The sequence below is a fragment of the Pleurodeles waltl genome, chromosome 6 (genome assembly GCF_031143425.1).
Source record: "Pleurodeles waltl isolate 20211129_DDA chromosome 6, aPleWal1.hap1.20221129, whole genome shotgun sequence".
NCBI lineage: Eukaryota > Metazoa > Chordata > Amphibia > Caudata > Salamandridae > Pleurodeles > Pleurodeles waltl.
In genome coordinates this window covers 781,312,647-781,333,575 of record NC_090445.1, presented here as the reverse complement: position 1 = coordinate 781,333,575, position 20,929 = coordinate 781,312,647, and the positions used below count along the sequence as shown (strand labels likewise).

Below are 20,929 nucleotides of genomic sequence, written 5' to 3'. Positions count from 1 at the left end.
ACTGTCAATCTTCTTTTATTCTGTGTCAGTTGGGGAATTTGATAAAATCCCCAGATGAAGAGAAAGATGTAAAACACCCAAAATAATTTCAGTAAACTAGGCTGTTAGTAGAAATGCAAGTTTAGGGAGAAATAATAGCACATATTCAGCAACCTGATAGCTCAAGCCGTTGTATAAATCTGATAAAACTAATCTGCATTTTTGAACATTGTATACCTTGGTTTAGGATTGCCTATAAAAATAATGGTTACAAACCACTAGTGAAAAAAAGGGACAGAATGTAACCATTTCCGACTAATACATTGTTCACTGTTTAAAGACTAGCAATCCGTTTTTCATTAAACTGGGTGATAAGACTTAATTGTAAATGGCAGGAGTCAAAATACATAGAAAATGTGTTGTTCAATCAAAGAAGACAGAGTGATGGGTTCCTGCACCAAATGACCAATACTTCTTTCAGTATCCATTACTACTGCACTGTTCCTCTCTCAGAAGTGTGCCAAAAAGGAAGGTTGTCAGAATAACCCATATTCTATGTCAGGACCTGAGGCTTGGATTATGCTTCTCTCTTCCTTTGTTTTCTACTCAGCAGCCTCAAAATATGTAACATTAACATCTCAAAAACTGAAAATCCCATAAGTCTTTACAACAACCAGAAAGCAACCATAGAGAGATACATTCCCATAAATATGGCAACCAAGGGCAGCACTTCCTCTTTCTTCGAACATGCAGACAGATCCAAGGGTCTTTTAACAGTTTAGCAGATCCTATGACGGAAAAGACCGAACAGAAGATATAAGAAGTTCTGAACAATCATCTATAGGCATCCATCAGTAACAATCACCAAGAGCCATAAACAACAAGATATTTTATCACAACAGTGAGAATTTAATGAAGTATCAGGAGAGGGAGCAGCAAGAAAACTGATTGGAGGGATAATGCTCGCCTCCGTATCCTTAACAGAATTGAAACTTCCCTTCACGATAGTTAGGAAATGTTTTATTCTGATGGATACAACTAACTGTGGATTCCTCACCTTATGAATTCACCCATGCGCCAGCATCCGACGGAAAATCTTCTACCCAGCTCTCCATGTCGACGAGGATGTCACAATTGCAGAGCTCCACATGACTCCGTCTGATGTCACAGTGCCAATAAGAGGTCCTCGCTGGCGCGCTGACATCAGTTCCCTTTTTTCCGTGCCTTCGACGCTAACGTTTTTTCTCCTAGCTCTCGCTGCTGTTGGAGGTGTTTTATCTTGCTGCTAGTTTCTATCTGGCTTCTAGTTACAATGTCTCCTACTAGGAAGTCTGGATTCAAGCTATGTTGAGAGTGCGGGGGTCGCATGTCTGTTACTGACCCTCACGACGATTGCCTTTGGTGTCGGAGCTCTGAGCGTGACATCGAGGAGTGTGTTTCTTGCCAGGGCATGAATCCAAAGGCTTTAAAGGAAAGAGAGGCCAAACTCTTTTTGGCCAAGGCGAAGAAGGGTCATAAGAGCCATTGTAGATCCTCTTCCCATGCATCTTCGAAGAAGCATAAGAAACGGTGTCGCCATGACTCTTGGTGTCATTCGGCTCGGAGTCGATCAAGATCAAGGTCTCCATCTCGTTGGTGACATGGGAGGTGAGTCCGACGGTGACTCCTCAACCTCATTTTTTAATGCCATGTTCTCCATGTTCAATGGGATGGCCCCTGCTGGTGCCCCGGCTGATCCCATGGGTCCGTTGGCATTTTTGTTGGGCTCCCCTGCTCCATACAAGGTGGCGCCGTTTATGCCATTCTATCCGGCTGAGGGTGGCTGACCGGCGCCGATGACGTTGCCTCGAGGCCCTGTGGTTCCCATGACGTCGCCTTCCAGGCCTATGGCGCCAATTTCATCGCCCCGTCAGCCGGCGCCGATGGTGGAGCTGCAGGTGTCCTCGGCGACATTGGGATCCGTTCTGACGCCGGATCCGAGTGATGTATTCGACCAAAGTTAACCTTCCTCTCCTGTTCCACGCCAAGTATTGAAGGCAGTGTCTTCGACGTCGGCCAATTCTATGTCGACGCCAAGGTTTGGAGGCTAGACTGGTCACGCAGAAAGGCCTTGAGACTCTTAGAAGAGGAAGAGTACCAAAGGCAGTTGTTGGAGGAGGGGGAGATTGTGGAGCCCTTGGGAGAATATCAAGGACTGGATATGGCCAGTGGGCTTGACACTTCCCCGGAATGGGACTTGTCTTCACTGGGGTAGTTCACGGAGGAGGCAGCCTCTCTTCACACCATGATTAGGAAGGTGGCAGAGTTTTTAGATCTTCCATTATCTGCTGCAGAGGTTAAGACAAACATTTTAACGGAGGTCCTGCATCCTTCTGCGACTTCTGCGGATACTTTGCTTTCATTCAACGATGCTCTTAGGGAGCCCATATTAGAGCTTTGGAGGAAGCCTGTGTTGTCGCCTGCTGTGAATAGATCTGTAGCACGAAGATACAGAGTGGCGCCTGGTGATCCGGGGTTTTTATCGAAACATCCTACCCCGGAGAGCCTGGTGGTCCAGGCCTCTTGGTCTACACGATCTGCTCCATGCTCCTTCCCTGTGATTCCATCAGATAGGGAATCCAAAAGGATGGAGTAATCCGCAAAGAAGACTTTCTCGTCTTGCAGCATGGCTCTCAAGGCTGCAAACGCTACCTGTGTGTTGGGTAGATACGTCCACGCCTGATGGACTTAGCGAGGGCTATTGTTCCTGACCTGCCGCAGGATGTGGAGAGACCATTTGGCGAACTCCCTATCTGATGCGCAGGCTGCGGCAAAACAAATAATCCAGTCTGGTCTGGATTCCACAGACACGGTGGCCAGGACAATGGGTACATCTATCGCTACCCGGAGGCACGCTTGGTTGAGGTCCTCTGGGTTTTCTTCGGATGTACAGACCACTTTATTGGATTTGCCCTTTAATGGGGAAAAGCTGTTCGGTGATAAAGCGGACTCTAACCTAGAGCGCTTTAAAGATAGTCTGGCCACGGCAAAGTCTTTGGGTCTGCAAGCCTCTTCTGTTACCCCTTTCAGGTCCTTTCGGAGGTTCAAGGGGTTTGGGCGTGGAGCTGTTTACCGTGGGAGACCCCAGTTCACGGTCCAGCAGACTACCAGCCTCCCATTTCGATCCTTTAGGAGCAGGGGAGGGTTAGGACAAGAGGGGCCACCCAGCAGCACCCTGCATCATCCTCTTCCTCTGGAGGACAACAGCAAGGGAAACAGCCCTAGTTTTCTCCCCTTTATCGACCATACTGCTCCTGTAGGGGAAGATTACGTCTTTTTCTTCACGAGTGGGAGTTAGTTACATCAGACTCCTGGGTTCTAAACATTGTGAGAAAAGGATATGCTCTCCCTTTTCAGGAGTTTCCTCCTCCCATCCCTCTCCGTCCCTCGTTTTGCTCAGAAGACCATCTCCTGTTGTTGTAGCAGGAGGTTCAGATCCTATTGAAAAAAGGTGCGGTGGAGTTGGTTCCAGAGCAGGAAAGGGGTCAGGGTTGTTATTCAAGATACTTCCTGATCCGCAAGAAGGACGGTTGTTCGAGACCCATTCTAGACTTGAGGATTTTGAATTTGTTCCTCAAACAGGAAAAATTCAAGATGCTGACTCTGGCACAGGTACTTCTGGCGTTGAACAGAGAGGATTGGATGGTGTCTGTCGACTTGCAGGATGCTGACTTTCATATCCCTGTACTCAACTCGCACAGGAAGTATCTCCGGTTTGTGGTGGGGTCGCAACACTACCAGTTTGCGGTCCTTCTGTTTGGTCTTACTTCAGCACCTTGAGTCTTCACAAAGGTGATGGCAGTGGTGGCAGCAAGGCTCAAAAGGAAGGGGATATCTGTGTTCCTTTACCTGGACGATTGGTTGATCAAAGCCAAGTCTCCAGAGTCTCCTGTTCATAGGAGCAGTACTGGATACTACATTGAATCGGGCCTATCCTCCACCTCAACGGATTCAGGACATCCAGGCATTGATTCCAGTGTTTCAAAATGGAGCAGTTGTTCCAGTCCTCAAGGTCCTACGCCGGTTTGCTACTTGCATTCTGTTGGTCACTCATGCACGTTGGCACATGAGGGCTCTCCAAAGGTGCCTCAGCAAGCAGTGGTTTCAACACGAAGGGGTTCTCGAAGAGTCAATAACGATATCCAGAGACGCTGCAGCGGATCTACGATGGTGGGCTGTGGACGGCAACCTTTCTTTAGGAAGACCGTTTTCACTGCCACCTTCGGTGGCCACGTTCATGACGGATGTTTCCACTCTAAGGTGGGGAGCTCATCTGGGGGACCTGGAGATCAAGGGTCGTTGGTCTCCAGTGGAACAGACTTTTCACATAAATCTGTTGGAATTGTGAGCGATATGTTTGGCTCTCAAGGCCTTCCTCCCGTCCCTTCGCGATCAGTCAGTTCAGGTCCTAACGGACAACACTACTGCGATGTGGTATTTAAACAAGCAGGGAGGAGTAGGGTTGTATCTTCTCTGCAGAGAAGCTCTGCGTCTCTGGTCCTGCTCGATAGCACATCATCTGTCCGGGGTGCTCAACATGCGTGCGGACTCTGTCAGCATCTTTCAGCCAATCATGAGTGGCGTCTCCATCCTGATCTGGTCCTGCACATCTTTCAGATGTGGGGTTCTCCAGTGATAGATCTGTTTGCCACTCGGGAGAACACGCACTGCCCGCATTCTGCAGTCTCCAATATCCGGTGCATGGAGCTTTGGGGGATGCGTTTCAGATCTCTTGCTGCAGCCAGTTGCTTTACGCATTTCCCCCGATACCCTTGATTCCTCGGGTTCTGAGGAAGATTCGCCAAGATTGGGCTCAGGTCATTTTAATAGCGCAGGGTTGGCCAAGAAGGGTGTGGTACACGGACCTTCTCCAACTCTCGCTGTGCCCTCCGCTCCGTCCCCCTTTCAGGGCAGACCTCCTCTCGCAGTCGCGGGAGCAGGTTCTACACCCCCACCTCCAGAGCCTGCACCTTCATGCCTTGAGATTGAACGGGGCAACCTGAGTTCCTTTTCTCTCCCACCAGATGTAGTGGATGTTATTTTATCGGCCAGCCGACACTTCACTAAGAACATTTATGCCAGTAGGTGGGCAAAATTCGTGGCTTGGTGTGGAGAAAGACAAATTGATCCTTTGAAGACCCACCTTTCTAATTTTTTATCCACAGGTAGCTATTGTATCCACCAGAAAAAGCGTTACCGAAGGTAAGTAACTTGTTCTTCTGTGTCAGGACTGGCGGCTCAGATTATGCTAGTTTAAACTGGTTGATAGCAATAGCAGCCATGCTGGGAATTGGTTTAAAATAAAAGGTCTTGAAAGTCGATTCCAACAACCAGTCTGCTGTTTCGAGGAAATCCTCAAATCTACCTCACCAAAGAAAATCCTTTCAAGGAGATACACCCTTTTTTGTGCCCACTCTACAAGGGTGCTATCAATCCCTGCTTCTTGAAAAACCCATCAATCCCAACAGGCAATGGTAGCTTTGGAGACTGATTTAAAAAGGTTTTTGAGCAAAAGAAACAACTGAGCCACCCTCACGGAACAATAGTCTTCTGTCATACTCTCAGAAGTTCTCAGACAACGTACCACACATAATTTAGGATGGTCAGGAAAAGAAGGATAGTGAACCACCCTGGTATTAGATTTGGTGCGTTTATAAACCATAAAAGAAACCCCATCCGGAGTAAACATATGTGCTGTGATGTCGAAGGCACGAGTATCTGACATTTTCTTACCAGAGACTAGACATAATAACATAGCCACCTTACTTGAAAGTTCCTTACAGGATAGGTAAGGATTGTCTTGACAAGAGCAAATGCTAAATTTCATTAACATTACAGAGAAAGTAATATTGTGGTTCCTTTGAAACGGATAGCCATATACCTTTTATAAAGCGACAAACGAGAGGATGTTTTCCTACCGTTATGTCATGGAGGTGCGAATGACCCCCAGAAGTAGCCAATCTGCATGCATTTATAGTACGGTACGCAAACCCCTTGTAGGCTAACTGGGGCAAGAAGTTAACCTATCCAGATCTGGCGGCAAACACCAGCGTGACCACCTACACCAGGTCAGGCCAGTCCATAGCATTTTACTGTAGAGTCGGACCAAGCTAGTTTGATAAGGGACGCATCATGCGCCGAAAGCCCTGGGACTTCCCAGTGGCCCCTGTAATCATCAGTATTAGTTTGCCACCCTGAACCAGAGGATGCGAGTTGCCATGAGGATCCTTCAGCAGTTGAGGAGTCTGGCGAAGTGGAATTGGAAAATCCATGGAAAGTTCCAACAGAATTGGAGCCCAGGCTTGCGACTTCAAGAGTGGCGTCACAAGGATAACCTCTGCTTTCTGTCTCCTGACCATTATGGTGAATCTGGCGATCATCGATAAGGGGGGAAATGCATACCCTCAAAATTGGGACCAGTTCTGAAGAAAGGTGCTGGTCGTTTCCACGAGAGGATCCAGACGTAAACTGAAAACCTGTGGAAGTTGGTAGTGGAGTCAGGACGCAAACAGGTCCACTTAACATGGGCCTCACAACTTCATAATCTTGTGAAAGAAAAATGAGCTAACTGCAATTGCTGTAATTTTTTAGGTGACAAGATTGAGCCTGCCCCGGAGGTACTCCACCGACACTGAAAGGTTGTGTTATAGGGAAACTGCCAAAAATTATTTGGCTAAGTATGCCAGGACCTTGGCTACAGTGCCCCATTTGGTTGTTATACTGCACTACAGAGACTCTGTCCATCTTCAGGGGGATTGAACAGGACACCTTGTTGGCTGCTAAGCTCCACTTTGCAACGGATCTCATAAGGAAGTGATAAGCGTAATCCTCATCTCCGTGTCCTTAATAGAACTGAAACTTTCCTTCCCAATAGCTAGGAAATGTTATATTCCTCACAGAGGTGCTCAGTGTTCAAATCACGTGCGCCACTCCTGGAAAACACTCATGTGCCATGTGTGCTATCATTGAATTTTTTGTAATTGTGACAAGGCTCTGCAATTGGGAACTCACTAACTGTAGATTTAATGTGAAGTGAGATAATTGTGCCTGGTTATGGTTAGTACTTTTGCCTTTATGATAGAAGGTGTTTTTGATCATCTAGAATGTGATCAGCTTCGGTGGGGACCAGCATCACAAACACAGTTAAGCTACTGTTGTGCCACTTGTAAACTGTTTTTACATTGGATTTTGGCAGTTTTTACCAGAATGATGTACCCAGATTGGCGGTGCATAGATGCACTCTCTTTTTACACTTGCGGTAGAATTCCCCCAAGTCTTATCTGTCAAGTTCTAAATACCATATTCCACTGTGGAGCTACACCGAATACAACAGTCGTCACCACGTCTTTGCAACATCTCAGTGATTTATCAAATTATTAAGTCTGCAGGGAGGTGAGTCAACCGTGTACCTGGAAAATAATACAACATATGAATTTCTATGGTGCACATCTATCCAAAAGGTAGCAAAATACTGTACATAGTCAAAGTCAAGCATAAAACCACTAGTGCAAACATGCATCGGTGATAAATATAAAATACATTTTCAGGAGTGTGCTGGAGAGTTGCGATGGTCTCTTTTTTTTTTTTCTTTTTAAACTTGAAAAACGAATGACCTTCATGGTGCAACAAACAAAAACAAGAAACTTAACACTGATTCTCAAGATCCTATTATTGACTGCAAAGAGCAAAAAATATTATTATTTTTTAAAACGTAGGGCTTTCTAGGTAAGAACACTCCCCCACAGACTTCATTCAGCAGTTGATGTTCCCCACTAAAGAGCTTTGCCATCCTGAAGTTTGATAAGAACAAAGAAAGCCCTAGTGTTGAAGCGCAGCCAGTGCTGTTAGCCCTTGCCACCAAAGTGACCAGAGAAAAATTGTGTTATGGGCTACCTTGAACTTCAATTACCAAGATGCACTTAGGTCAGACCTGCGACCAGTGTATGGTTCCACCCCTAACATTAGTCTCAACATCACCCATAGGGGTACCATTTCTATTGGGAGAAGTATGGGAACTTAAAATAATAGGACATAAGTTATCTTTTGAATTTCTTAATTTATCGCTTCCAAGTGTAAGCCACTGTACACCAAAGAACACATTTGTAAAATTCCCCTAGAATCACTAGATATTATGGATAACCCAAGATTTTGATTTGTATGAAAAACCTCTACTCTTAAGGTCAGATTCTCGGCCACATTTAAAAAAAAATGTTTAGTTAGATTTTACCTTGTTTGTTTATGGTCGAAATAAAATTAAAAACCATGAAAGGCTGCAGCTCTGTTTTATGGTTGTGCCTATTCTGCTTTTTCTTTAGACAACTACCAAACACTTCATATTTCTAACAAAAGAGTCTGTCAGACCTGACAGTACATTATTTTGTAGATCATCCTTCAGTACAAAAATTATACATGTAAATATTGCCATCTCTTTATGTTTATCCTACTTTAACTATTATTTATTTAAGCAGTTAGTTTCTATGGGATAATCATAGACAATCTACACATCACCCCTTGGTGAATTCAGAATTTTGGGTACTTATCAGAAATGTATTGCATTCTTAGTGCATGCTTAGGTTTTATACTTCTTTACCCCACAATTTTATGTTTGTGGTTTCCACCTACTTGCAGAAGTATTAACCTGCACTAAACAAAATGCAATATTTATGGTGGATCTTTTTATTTTGACAATTCTGCCTATTTCTGAATGCTGGAAAGAGGGTGATCATAGCACAGCAAAGCTTGTGGTTATGTCATTTTAAGGATACACTGAACACTCTCATGCATAGCACGTTTTTCCATTGTTGACTTTCTGAATTTTCTCACATGGAAACAAAAACCTTGGGTACGATTAAAATTCTCTGCATTTTGTAAATGAGCATTGGCAAATCCAATTGGTTTGATGGGGACCTCTGACTTCAACTTTGGCAGTGCTACTTGTGTTCATGCAGTTTGTATGTATCACTCATAGTATGGAAATAAGCACATTGTATAAGAACAAACAGTGTTTTATGTGTGTGTGTGGAGGGGGTGCACTTTATAAAGAGCAGACTGCTGTCACAGTCAACTAAGCTAATGGTTGAAGTGGACTGACCCTGTGCCCCATGCTGTATGTGGTTGTGGGCAGAACTAAAATGTAAATGACACTGTAGCAGACCAGTGGCTGAAGATGGCTTTCTGAAATCTCCCTGTATAAGTACAGTGTATATTTTTATTAAAAGCAAAAAGTCATGGCTAACACCCTAAAGGGTGTGAATTTGGACTAGATATATTTATGTAATAAAAGAATACTTAAGCGCAGACTGACCCAATCAAAACAAGGCTTGAAACTAGAACAATGCCGTGAATCAAGAATTAAAACATGCCAGAAGAATGGTGTCAGTAAAAAAAAATATTTTCAGACAGGGATACTTATTGCTCACATTAATTGGTCTGTCAGAAGAGGAGAGGTTTTGGCCTTGATTGTGAGTTGTCAAAGTACATAGGATGTTACAATCTTTGGTTCCGAAATCACAAGTAAGTAAAACTCCTTCCATGTCAGAATCTGATGTTCCACCACATTTTCAGCAGATTAGTAAGTTCGTTCAACTGTTCATGTGTAGGGAGTTTCAAATAGGTTAAAAAATCTTTTAAATGTCTATATCCCCCCCTTACATAATCAACGACATTCAATATCAGGACATTGTCATATTTGCCCCTATTCTTTACAGTAAGTTGATTATCTTTATAAATTGTGTTCAAGATGTATGCATTTCATCAGAATTCAGATTTACAATGGAGAATTGTGTTGTCTTAAACCTCCCTTTCATTTTAGTCCTACATAACACTTTTCTCTAAAGCTTCAATCAGTTTATAATCGCACACAATCAAAAAACAGAACAACATTGATCATTACTGGATACTTAAAAGCATTTGGGTTAGCATAGCAGTGCAATACATAAAGTTTGCATTGAATTTCCGCAGGTTCAGCCTTTTATTAAAGGCATCCTAGTGCTTACATTTTGCCCACATACATTTGGGGTTGGTGTATTAATTGTAGTAATTTAGTCTAGTCTCTACCCCTGTATGGCAGCAACAGCAAATGTCTGGTGAGTGGGCTAGAGCATTTCATGCGCACGTAGGTAAGAGCGCAGCTAGTCCCACATGTTCATGTTTCTGGGTATTCTCTTTGGCAAGATCATAAGGTAGTATGTATCAAATTGTTCATTATAATATGATAGATAGCGGAGCCATGCTGTTGTGAATGGTGTATGTTTTTCCCCTAGGTAACAGCAATCTGCCTTTTGGCAAGAAGTAGTGCTATGGACATATACCTGCATGCGTACCTCACATGATATGGTGATTGTGCATCTCATTGGGTACTGTTTGGGTACAGCATCACTTTGAGCTAATTATTTCTAATAAGATCTGGAATATCTAGGTACAGTAGTTTGCTATTTGGGTGCACAACCATGCACAATTAATACATTTGCCATCTTGTGTATGGTGGCAGGATCATCTGAGTCTTTCCTGTGCTTCCAAGTATAGAGTGCTTGAGGATGTCATAGATGCAGAGTAGGAACTTAAAATGTATAAGGCGGAGACAACCATTGGAGGTGAGGCTGTAATCTAAATGCAGCAGTATGTCCAGTCACCGCCACTCCAATGTCTGCCTCCCCGCAAGTCTGGCAGTTGCCATTCTTTTTTGGGCTTCTTACTGCATCACGGTATACAGTCTGGGAACCAAGTGTTAGCAAGAGTTTGCTGTCAGCAGAGTTGTCAGCGTTTGGCATTTATTAGGTGCTTTCGGGAAGGATCAGTAACGTGCTTAGTGCGGTGAGTGTAGTATGATGCAGCTGTGTCTTTCTTAACTCCTCCCATGTAATCTGTGTCTTCACCACTGTATTGATCTCAGCTCTTCTACGATTCAGTATCTGTCCGATCAGGTGTTGTCGGGGAAGCTGGGTGAACAGCATTGTGCTCTATTGTCAAGTGTGTCATAAAGGGAGGAAGATTCAGCCAGCAATAAGCTAAGTGGGCATAGGCGCAATTGCAGTCAAGTTTAACGTCTGGTGCTGCTAGCCTTTCTTGCTCATATGGCAATGTGAGAGTATACCACTTTACTCTGGACTGCTTGCCTGCCCATGCAAGTTTGATAACTAGGTATTTGAGTGTGTTGAAAAAATGTCACAATAGAAGGATTGCATATTAATACAGATATAGGCCCTCATTACAACATTGGCACTGCCTACCGCCGCGCCGACGGTCGCCAAAAGATAGTCGCCGCGGCTACCAGCCGTCCGCCAAATTATGACCGTAGCTGGCATTCTGCCAGAAGGATGATGGAAATCTGGCTGCGGCCATGGTGGTGGATGGCGGTAAGGTGGCGTTGCTGCCAGCAGCAGCGCCACGCCAGTAGACCGCTGCAGACCGTATCATGACACATGATACGGCCTGGCGGTGTTCTCCTGGTGGACGCTGCTGCTGACAGCAGCGCCCCGTCCCGTCTCCTGTCAAAGGACCCCCTGCAATCAGGTAAGTCGGATGCTCCTACAGGGGAGGGGGCGGGGGGTGTTGTGTGTGTGTGTGGGGGGTGTGTGTGTGTATGTCTGTGCATGTATGCAGGTGCGAGATGCGTGTTGACCGTGTGTTCGTGTATGGATTTGTGAGTGCGTGTATGTTGTGTTGTGTGCATGTATGTATTTCAGTGTTTGTGGATGTGTGTGAATGGATGTATGCATGCGTGGATGAATGTGGGTATGAGTGTGTATATGCGTGTGTTAGGTGGTGCGTGAAGGTGCGTGTATGTCGTGGGGGGTCTGGAGTGGGGAAACCAGGGGAGGGGGAGGGGGGGCAGGGAAGACCCCTATCAGTGACAGGGAAGGAATTCCATGTCATTGATAGTGCCTACCACTATGGTTTTTGTGACGGTAATGAAGCCATGAAAACCATGGCGGTAGGCGGAGTCATAATCCCGCAGGCGGGCTAGTGACGGCGTCTGACTGGAGACTGCTATCTCCAGCCCGGCAGTCGTTACCGCCGTGGCGGACGGTGTGGTACATTGGCGATTTGGCCTGAGCCAAACCTCCAATGTCATATTATGGTGAAAAGTACTGCTAGCCTGTTGGCAGTACTTTTCTCCATTTTACCGCCGTCCGCCTGGGTTGTAATGAGGGCCATAGTGGTCTACCATGCAACGATATAGGGAGTTTAATCCACTTAGCTATGTGGTCCCCAGTTGCTGCTATGGCAGTGCCGTAATTTTCTGCTATTATTTTTTCTTTGTCCTCACTAATCAAGAAGCCCAAGGCATTTAACTGATGTTTGGCACCATGGGAGTGAAAAGTCCAGTGACTATTTTTGTTGCTGGTGTGAGGGGAAATATAGTGGATTTGTTCCAGTTTATCGTTATGCCTGTGAGTGCTTTGAACAGTGTGAATTCATTTATTACTGGAGTGGGATTTCTGTCTGGATTGCTCAGGTATAGAGTGATGTTGTCCGCATAGAGGGCCACTATGAATTTTTTTTGGGAGAAAAAGCAATACCTCTGACGATATAACTTCCGAATGGGGCATGCCAGAGGTTCAGTTGCTGTAGCAGATAACAGTGGGGATAGGGACAACCCTATCGGGTGCCCCTGTGGATTGCCGAGGGGTCCGATGTGAGTTTATTTACTTTCACTCAAGCCCTAGAATTAGTATATAATAATATTAAATGTGTGAATTGTTGCTGGACCCCCATGCAAGTCATGCAGCAAACTGTACCATTCAGTGGAGTTGAATGCTTTAGTGGCATCCAGGTAAACAGCCACTGCTTCGTGCTCTGGATCTATCTGCTGTAGCAGTGCAAATAATGTTCTAAAATTGTAGGTCGTGGATTGGCCTGACATGAATCTTGCTTGGTTGGGCAGGACCAAGTTGGGGAGTAGCAAGAGGATTCTGTTTGCCAGGGTTTTAGTGAAGATCTTCAAATCCATGTTTGAGCTAAAGCAGTCTGTATGAGTACATACACTGTAGTTGTTTGCCAGGATTTAGCAGAGCAATCCGGATCGCCTCTTGGACGGAGTGGGGGAGAGTGCCCTTCTCCAGTACCTCATCAAACTGTCGCCAAAGAATGGATAATAATATAGGGGTGTGGTTTTTAAAAAAAAATTAAGCCGTAAAACTGTCACTGTTTTTGCATGTGGGGAGACCAGCAATAGGCTCAGTTATTTTTTCAGGCATGATGTGCGCCTCCAAGAATAGGCAACTGAGCCCCTCAAGCCAAGCCATTGTCACTCGGTTAAAGTATGTGGCATAGTTGTCTGTGGATGTATTAGTCTGCATCGCATAAATATTCATGTAGTGATCCACAAATTACTTTAGAATAGCCTCTGATTCTTGTAGGACAGCACCGTCCTCCCACATCAATTGTGTTATAGTAGAGGACTCCCTCTGCTGTCGCACCAGAAGTGCTAGGGTTCCACGCTGTGGTCTTGACAAATTTGTATGTAGTTTACTTTCCTGTTTGCTTCCTCTTTGTATTCATGCAATTTGTCTTCTATGTCCTTTGGAGGAATTGGTTTGGTACTGCTGCTCTAGAGCGTGAAGCTCATGTTCCAGTGTATTGAGTCAGTTCCGATTGGCTCCGCTCACCCAATTTTGTTTCACAATATAGATACCCCATATATGTGCCTTAATGTGTCCCATAGTAAACCAGAGGATGTGACTAATGCTTCATTTTCTCTTGAAAAAGGGCAGAGTCTTTGTCCTTATTTCTTCTACGAATGCTGTGCCTATGAGGGCTAGTGGGTGAAAGGAGATGATATTTGGAAGTTGGTATGTTAATGATATGAGTGTGTGGGTGGGAGATATTCGACACAACGTTGACCCACAGACCTGCCCATACCCATCAATAGCTCATCTGGGCCCATGAGCTGCTGACACGTGTGCCCTCACGTTTACCTAGACGTCTGTCGCCAGAGCTTAATGAACAAACACAAACGATGGACGTAATGCGGAAGCAATCAAACATTCACCCCCAGTCACGGATCTGGGATTAATCCATCAATTCTTTTGTCCACAAAGCCACCCGAGTTTGGACCCTGCCAAATGCAAATCAATTTTGACCCTGTTCCCCATGGGAACAGTCCAGCCCGAACTGCCAAGCCAGGTCTTCCCTGGACCTGAAACAAGCATACTAGGCGGGTTTCAGGGTATCACCCTTCATCAGCCAGGCTAGCTTGAATCCAGTGGCGCAGTGTGCACGGGACCCACATCTGGGTATACCCTTCCCATTTAGGGCGTCAAATGCAAAAAGAACAGATGGACGGAATGCTGAACAATGCAGACATTCACCCCCAGTCACAAAGATCTGTGTTTAATCCATTGTTTTTTTTTGCTCACTACAAAAAAAGTTTGAACCCAGACATATGCAAATCAGTCTTCACCCTGTTCCACATGGGAACAGTCCAGTCCGAACTGCCAGGCCAAGCATCCTGTGACGGGTTTCATGGTATCAGCCAGGCTAGCTTGGATCTAGTGGCATATTGAGCCCAGGACCACTTCATGCTTTAGTAATATACTTATTAAAAGTGAATGTTCAAACCTAAACAGAGAAACACTCCAGCCCTGATGGCAAAGCTGCTAGTAAACTAAGAGGCAAGTAGTTTGTGGATCATGTGTACCCTATATGTGGGCTATATCTATTATACATGGAGCAAATGTTTAGTGTATTTAATCAAACAGAGGACTTTTTTTTTTTTTTTACAGCAGAACTCTCATATTTGAAGGTGCACTCGTGTGTGAGAATGTAAAAGGCAATATTTGCCTAGGATCACACAATTTGAGACTAGTTTCCGGCTCAAGTACATTACAGTTGCGTTGAGTGCATTGTTCAAGCTACTTCACCTGCAGGTTCAGTAAAATTTTAAGATTTTTCGAGGTCTGACAGTGTTACGCTGCCAAATGGAAATGTTTTGTCTGCTACTGTCAACCTAAACGTATTAACCTACTCAAAGCCTCCGTTCAAGATTTTTTTTTAAATCTCCCACATCTACAAAAGACAAACCTAGCATACTGATCTATTAGACTTCATTTATGGCTGCTAGGTAAACCTAGCATATTCATCTATTAGACTTCATTCATAGCTGCTTACCTTCAGAATAGACAAAATATCTCTTTATTCAGGGCTGCAGTTATCAGAGCCTTCATGGAAGGCCTCAAAAGAGTCATTCCGCCCCGTTTTTCCCCGTCCCATAATAGAACCTTAATGTTGTACTCACTAGACTTATATTCTTTACAATTTATTTCATGGACAGTAGCCTTTTTAGCAGCTATCACTTCTCTAAGACGTGTGTGTGAAATACAGGTTCTAAATTTAGAAGAACCAAAGGTAGGGTAGTTCTTAGGACAAACTCTAAATTCCTTCAAAAAGTAGTTTTACCATTTCACATTAATCAATCAATTGAGTAACCGGTCTTTTTCCCACAGCCAGACTCAGTTGCAGAGAGAGCTCTTCACACACAAGATGTTAAAAGGGCTCTTATGTATTACATTGATAGGACTAAAAACTTTAGAAAATCTAAACAGCTTTTTGTAGAATTTTCCATGCCCCATTAAGGCAATAAAATTTCAAAATCTGCCATAGTCATATGGTTAAGTATATTCAAACTTTCTATTTTACTGCCAAAAGGCAGTTACCTAGTACTCCGAGAGCACATTCCACAAGAAAAAGGGTGCTTCTATGGCTTTTTTTTAGGTAACATTCCAATGGCAGACATTTGTAAGGCGACTACTTGGTCTACACCACATACATTTACTAAACACTATTGTGTAGACTTTGTAGCATGGCAACAAGTTAATGTTAGCAAAGCGGTGCTCAGGACACTTTTTCAAGTTACTCCTACAGGCTAGCCGCCGCTTACTTGGAGGGGACTGCTTTACAGTCTGTCTATTCAAAGCATGTGTATCCTCAGCCACACATGCCATCAAAAGAAAAATGTTGCTTTCCCAACAGACATCTATTCATGGCATGTAGTGCTCAGGCCTCGAAACATCATAAAAATGTTACGAGTTCTGCAGGTCGAGTAGCTTGAATAACCTTCTTGACCTAAATGTAATGTACTTGACCGGGAAACAGGTCTCAAGTTTTGTGATCCTAGGTAAATATTGTATTTTACAGTCGCCTTTTCCTTCATTCTCATACAAGTTGAGTGCACCTTCAAATGTGAGTTCGGCATTTCTGCTGTCAGAAAAAGATATATATCCTCTTTTGTTTGATTAAATACACTCCACGTTTGCTCAATGTATAGTAAATCTAACCCACATATGGGGTACACATGATTCATGCATGACTTGCCTCTTTTTAGTTTACTAATAGCTTTGCCATCAGGGCAGGAGTGTTTCACAGTTTGTTTAAACACTCACTAAATATATTACTAAAGCATGATGTGGTAGTGCACTGTCATTTACAGACAGTAAATTTCCAAGAAATGTCAAAAAACCTTACCACTAACTTGCAGCTTTACTGATAAAACTAAATAGTGTATTAACAATAGTCTGTGAAAATTGGGTTTCAGAAACCATTTATCAGTTGCACATCACCAAGTAAAGTGTACATATTTTTTTTCATCCTATTAAAATATTTTTTTCATCACACAGAAGTACAAAAATGTTTCTTTCACAGCTACTGAAATATATTTTGAAATGTTTGTAAAGTTGACTTAGTTATATAAATGTTGTGTGTTAGAAAAAACTTGATCCCAAAAGCCTTTCATTTCACATAGGTCAGACAGTTCACCTTACAAAATCCTGGAACTCTGCAGTCGCAAGGAAAAGTATTGGCATTGCAAGAAGACAAACTGAATTTGGACCTCTGTCTATAAAACACAGAGCAAATGTGACAAGAATAAGATTTAAAGGCATCATAATTGCTAATTCAGTTTCTGACTGAACAGAACACCTGTGCTTTGTCCATTTGCCAGAAGGGTCGAGTGGAGTCTAAAAATGTCTCGACCTTCTAAAACAAAACTTGCCATAGCAAGGGGTAGAGTAGATTTTTCAAGCCCTGGTGCTGTATATTCACATGTGCCCTCCCACCTCCCCGGAAGCCTGTGGTTGCTGTGGCAGCATTATTATGTCAATATTAAATACATGTTCATGTAGTGTATATACATATATTTTCCTTACTTTCTATATCTACTCTTTACCTCACCTGCCTGCGGGAAAACAGTCTAACAAAGGACTTGATGCCCATGTGCAGTATTACCAAGAGGAGTCACTCGATCTTGTGGCTTGATAAAATTCTTCAAACAAAAACAACTTGCAACACTCCGAGCCCAGCACTAGATGGTGGACTTTTGCAAAGCATGTCAATCTACAGCACTACATGCCGCCAACAGATGTCTACAGAGTAAGTAACATTTTCCTTTCTAGGGATTATTCTTCGAGGGAGTCCAGAGTGCCTGCCTTCAGCATCTCCTCTACAACAAGGTGCTTGCCGGCCATAGATATAGCCAGGACAACATGTCCATGTAGGATCAGTACACAGTAAGAGGAGGCAGAGACTAGTCATCCCGGTTCTGGATCGTTGATGTGTTTGACTAATACGCAAGGACTAGTGTAATTTTCCAATTGCTTATGTTGTACAGTGTGCGCCTGCTTGGCCCTCTGCCCTATGCTCCGAGACCCTGCTAGGCCGATGTTATCTGCAGTGACGTTTCCTACCTTCACCACCACCCCTCCAAACAAGATGCCAGTGCCTGTTACATAAAGTCATCCAGAGTGCGGTAGGTTAGGCAAACCCTGACCTTCATTCCATGTCACTTAGGCTGGCTGCTGGGAAGACCGATTGTATAGTGAGAGAAGCTGATTTGTCCAAAATTGTCTTCCCCTGGAATTGCGAGACTCTGTGAATATGTAGGTTGTATTCCAGTATGTCATTTTGAGTTGTGCTGGGTATAGCATTGCACAGGGAATGCTTAACTGCTGCTGTGGCATGCATTTTAAAGACGGGTATTCACATACGACCTCCCGAACTATCTAGGTGAAGTCCTGGTATATGGACAGAGTAATAACCTCATGTAGAAGTGGTTGTTTTTTTTCGGGCAGGTTGCGGGACTGTATCCCTGTCTCTGTAATTGAACAGGTGGGCTTGATAGGTCTTGATGGCGCTCTGGGTGGTGATCGTGGTCCCAAAGAGCAATGAACTTGCACCACATCAAATAGTGGGGAGAAGGCTTCAGATTGAAAGTGGTGTTAAAGGAGATTTTCTGTGTAGCCAGCCATGTTTCATGTGTTTGTGGATTCAGTGAGACCTGCCCGACCGGAGTTGTTTTGCCTGGATCTGGTCTCTAGATCTTCATTTTTAGCTCTTATCATACCCAGAACTTTTCGCACGTCAAATAACTTCTCATTGGTACCAGCTGTGTGGTATTCATTCATTAGGATTCTTGTTTCGTCTGCCGTTATCCATTTGTTTTGCTTTGTAAGCATAGCCACCATTGTATGTACCCTCAAAGAAGTGTGTAAATTTAGCTGTCTATGTTCGTCAAGCTTTGTTGCCTGTGCATTAGAAGAGAAGTTATATCAGGCTTGTCAGCTTCAGAGGGTGCCTCTGACCAGTCCCTGGAGAGAGCCCTGGCAGTCTTCGAGTCAAAGCTCAGCTTGGAATGTTTATTGTCACTTTTACCCATTGGATTTGTTTGTTTGGGGGCAATTAAGCACTAAGCACTTCTCTGATAGGTGCCTTCCCCTCAAAGATTCCTGCTCATTCGTGGTTTAAGGGACCTCAGAGGTTTTATTTTTTTCTTATTCAGGGTTGCGGCCAGTGTTCCTTCCCACCCATAAAGATGATGGGGTGTTGTTTTTGCACGTTAATTCTAGGGCCTTTGCAGGATAAGAGGCCCGGTCTGGATCCGGCTGTAGGCACGCTTGAGCTGGGTTACAGCAGCTCCACGCTACCGGTCATTTTCATGTACTGGATGGCTCAAGCAGACTGCTACGGAAATCAATATACTGCTTCTATATTGCTGCCCAGAACTGGCCACCTCCCCCAGGAGTTTTAATTCTCAGTGAGGCTCACAACTCCACTCCTGGAGATTCCACGCAACATCCACAGCTTTATGATAATCATCGGCTCAGCCATTTTCAGTGTTTCAGGTGGGCCAGCTAACATTTTCCTATCCAGGTCGCGGAGGCTGCCAGACGCCAAGGCAGAGTGGTATGTCCTGAAGCAATAATAGCAGCTAGTAATGGCTTACAATATGATCACACGGCCTCTGTGCTGATCCTAGGCCAGGGTTCTGCAAAGTCGGTCCTGGAGAGCCGGGTCCATGCCAGATTTTTAGCATATCCACATTTAGAAAACTGTAGATTTCTGAAACATCTTTTTTCTAAATGTGGATATGCAAAAAATCTGGCATGGACCCGGCTCTCCAGGACCGACTTTGCAGAACCCTGTACTAGGCCATGGTAGCCGCACCGTCCTGGCAGTGTCCACGGACTGGGTGGCCCGAGCAGGCCTCCACAGGAATCAGTGGTCTCCTTTCGGGCTGTGCCTCAGCTCTGATGAGCACTGTGCGTCATCTTGTCTGCTGTTCCTCACCTTGGCTCCCTGTCCCTTATTCAGATGCATCCACGTGTCCGCGGCCTCAGCAGATCACCTTCCCGACCTCTTCCACCATCAAAGATGAGCGGTATATAGTGCTGCCAAAACGGGGAGAACGAGTCAGTCGGGGGAGCCCTGGTCATGAACTGTTAGCAAGCTCCCTTAGACCCCAATGTAGTCCCAGAGTTTGATTTAGCATGATTGAGTCTGGCAAAAGGAGCCATACAGCAGTGTGGCCTTCTTGGAGCTGGGAACTCTAGCGCTCAACCCGCCACCCCCCACCAATCACAGACGTTTACATCAGATGAAAGCCCAGTTAAATCTTGTTGATAGTTTTAGAAAGGTTTGACTCCTTCTGGAAAGAGAGAAGTGTTACGATGTCTTGAAAATTATCGTTGAACAATTGACGTCGAACACACTTAATGGTGGCAGCGTCCATTCTAGTTTTGTTGACAGAGGTAAAATGCTTCTTAAGTATTTTAAGTCCTTTTGTAATACGTTGATTACATTACTAATTAGGCCTTGCTGGATACATTGTAGTGATCTACTGTACAAATTGCAAGGATGGATGGTAGGGGGTGGTCGTCGCCACTGTCCCCACACAACTTGAATGTGTTTCCATACCTTTTCAAAGCATGCCTCTCCCTCTTTCTGTGCCATTTGGCGCTTTTATGGCTTCTCCCTTCTTCTCTTTGAACCAGACTCTTCATCTACTTGTCAAATGTCCATTGGTATAAGTTCACTAAAAACACTCATAGATTGTATAACTATTTCTCGCCCTTTCATTGTTCCCATCAGAGTTATCAAATACTCAGAATCACTGGCTATGAAACTCATTACAGTAGTTCAGTTTCATAGAGGCCCTGCATGTTAAGGACACACCCCTTCAGCTTGGAGAAGGTCATTTGAAGCACTTGAAACCAATTGAAAAGGGACCTCTTGTAGCAACTTGAAGCAAAGCAGCTTTATGAAAGAATTGAATGCTTTTGCATTGGACTAGAGGAGACCCTGTGATAACTTTAGGATATGCAGCTTTGTGTAGTGCTGGTCATTGGACAATCTGATGGATGGAAGGATCGACTCTTTTATCCAGTATCTTTACCTATTGTGTTACACAGTTGACATTTTGCATATTCCTACCCAGTGTATCGCTGTGGCCTTTAATATTAAGAAATTAAGTTATTGTAACATGTTTATTGCCACTGAAACTAGTGTCATAGTATTCAAGACACTTTTTGAAACTTGCCAGCCTGGTGTTTTCTCAAAATAATCATGCTAAAAGTATGTATGCATAAAGGACCATCAGCCCCCTTAGGTGCTGGGCCCTTTCTCTCCCAGTGCTGGGCCC

The 20,929-nt window shown here is 44.2% G+C and overlaps 1 protein-coding gene across 3 annotated transcripts in view; it reads left to right on the top strand.

Moving 5' to 3' along the window:
* The window catches only part of SHOC2 (SHOC2 leucine rich repeat scaffold protein), a 401,285-nt gene that overhangs the window by 85,307 nt on the left and 295,049 nt on the right, over window positions 1-20,929 (top strand). The gene's annotated exons all lie outside the window — the stretch shown is intronic.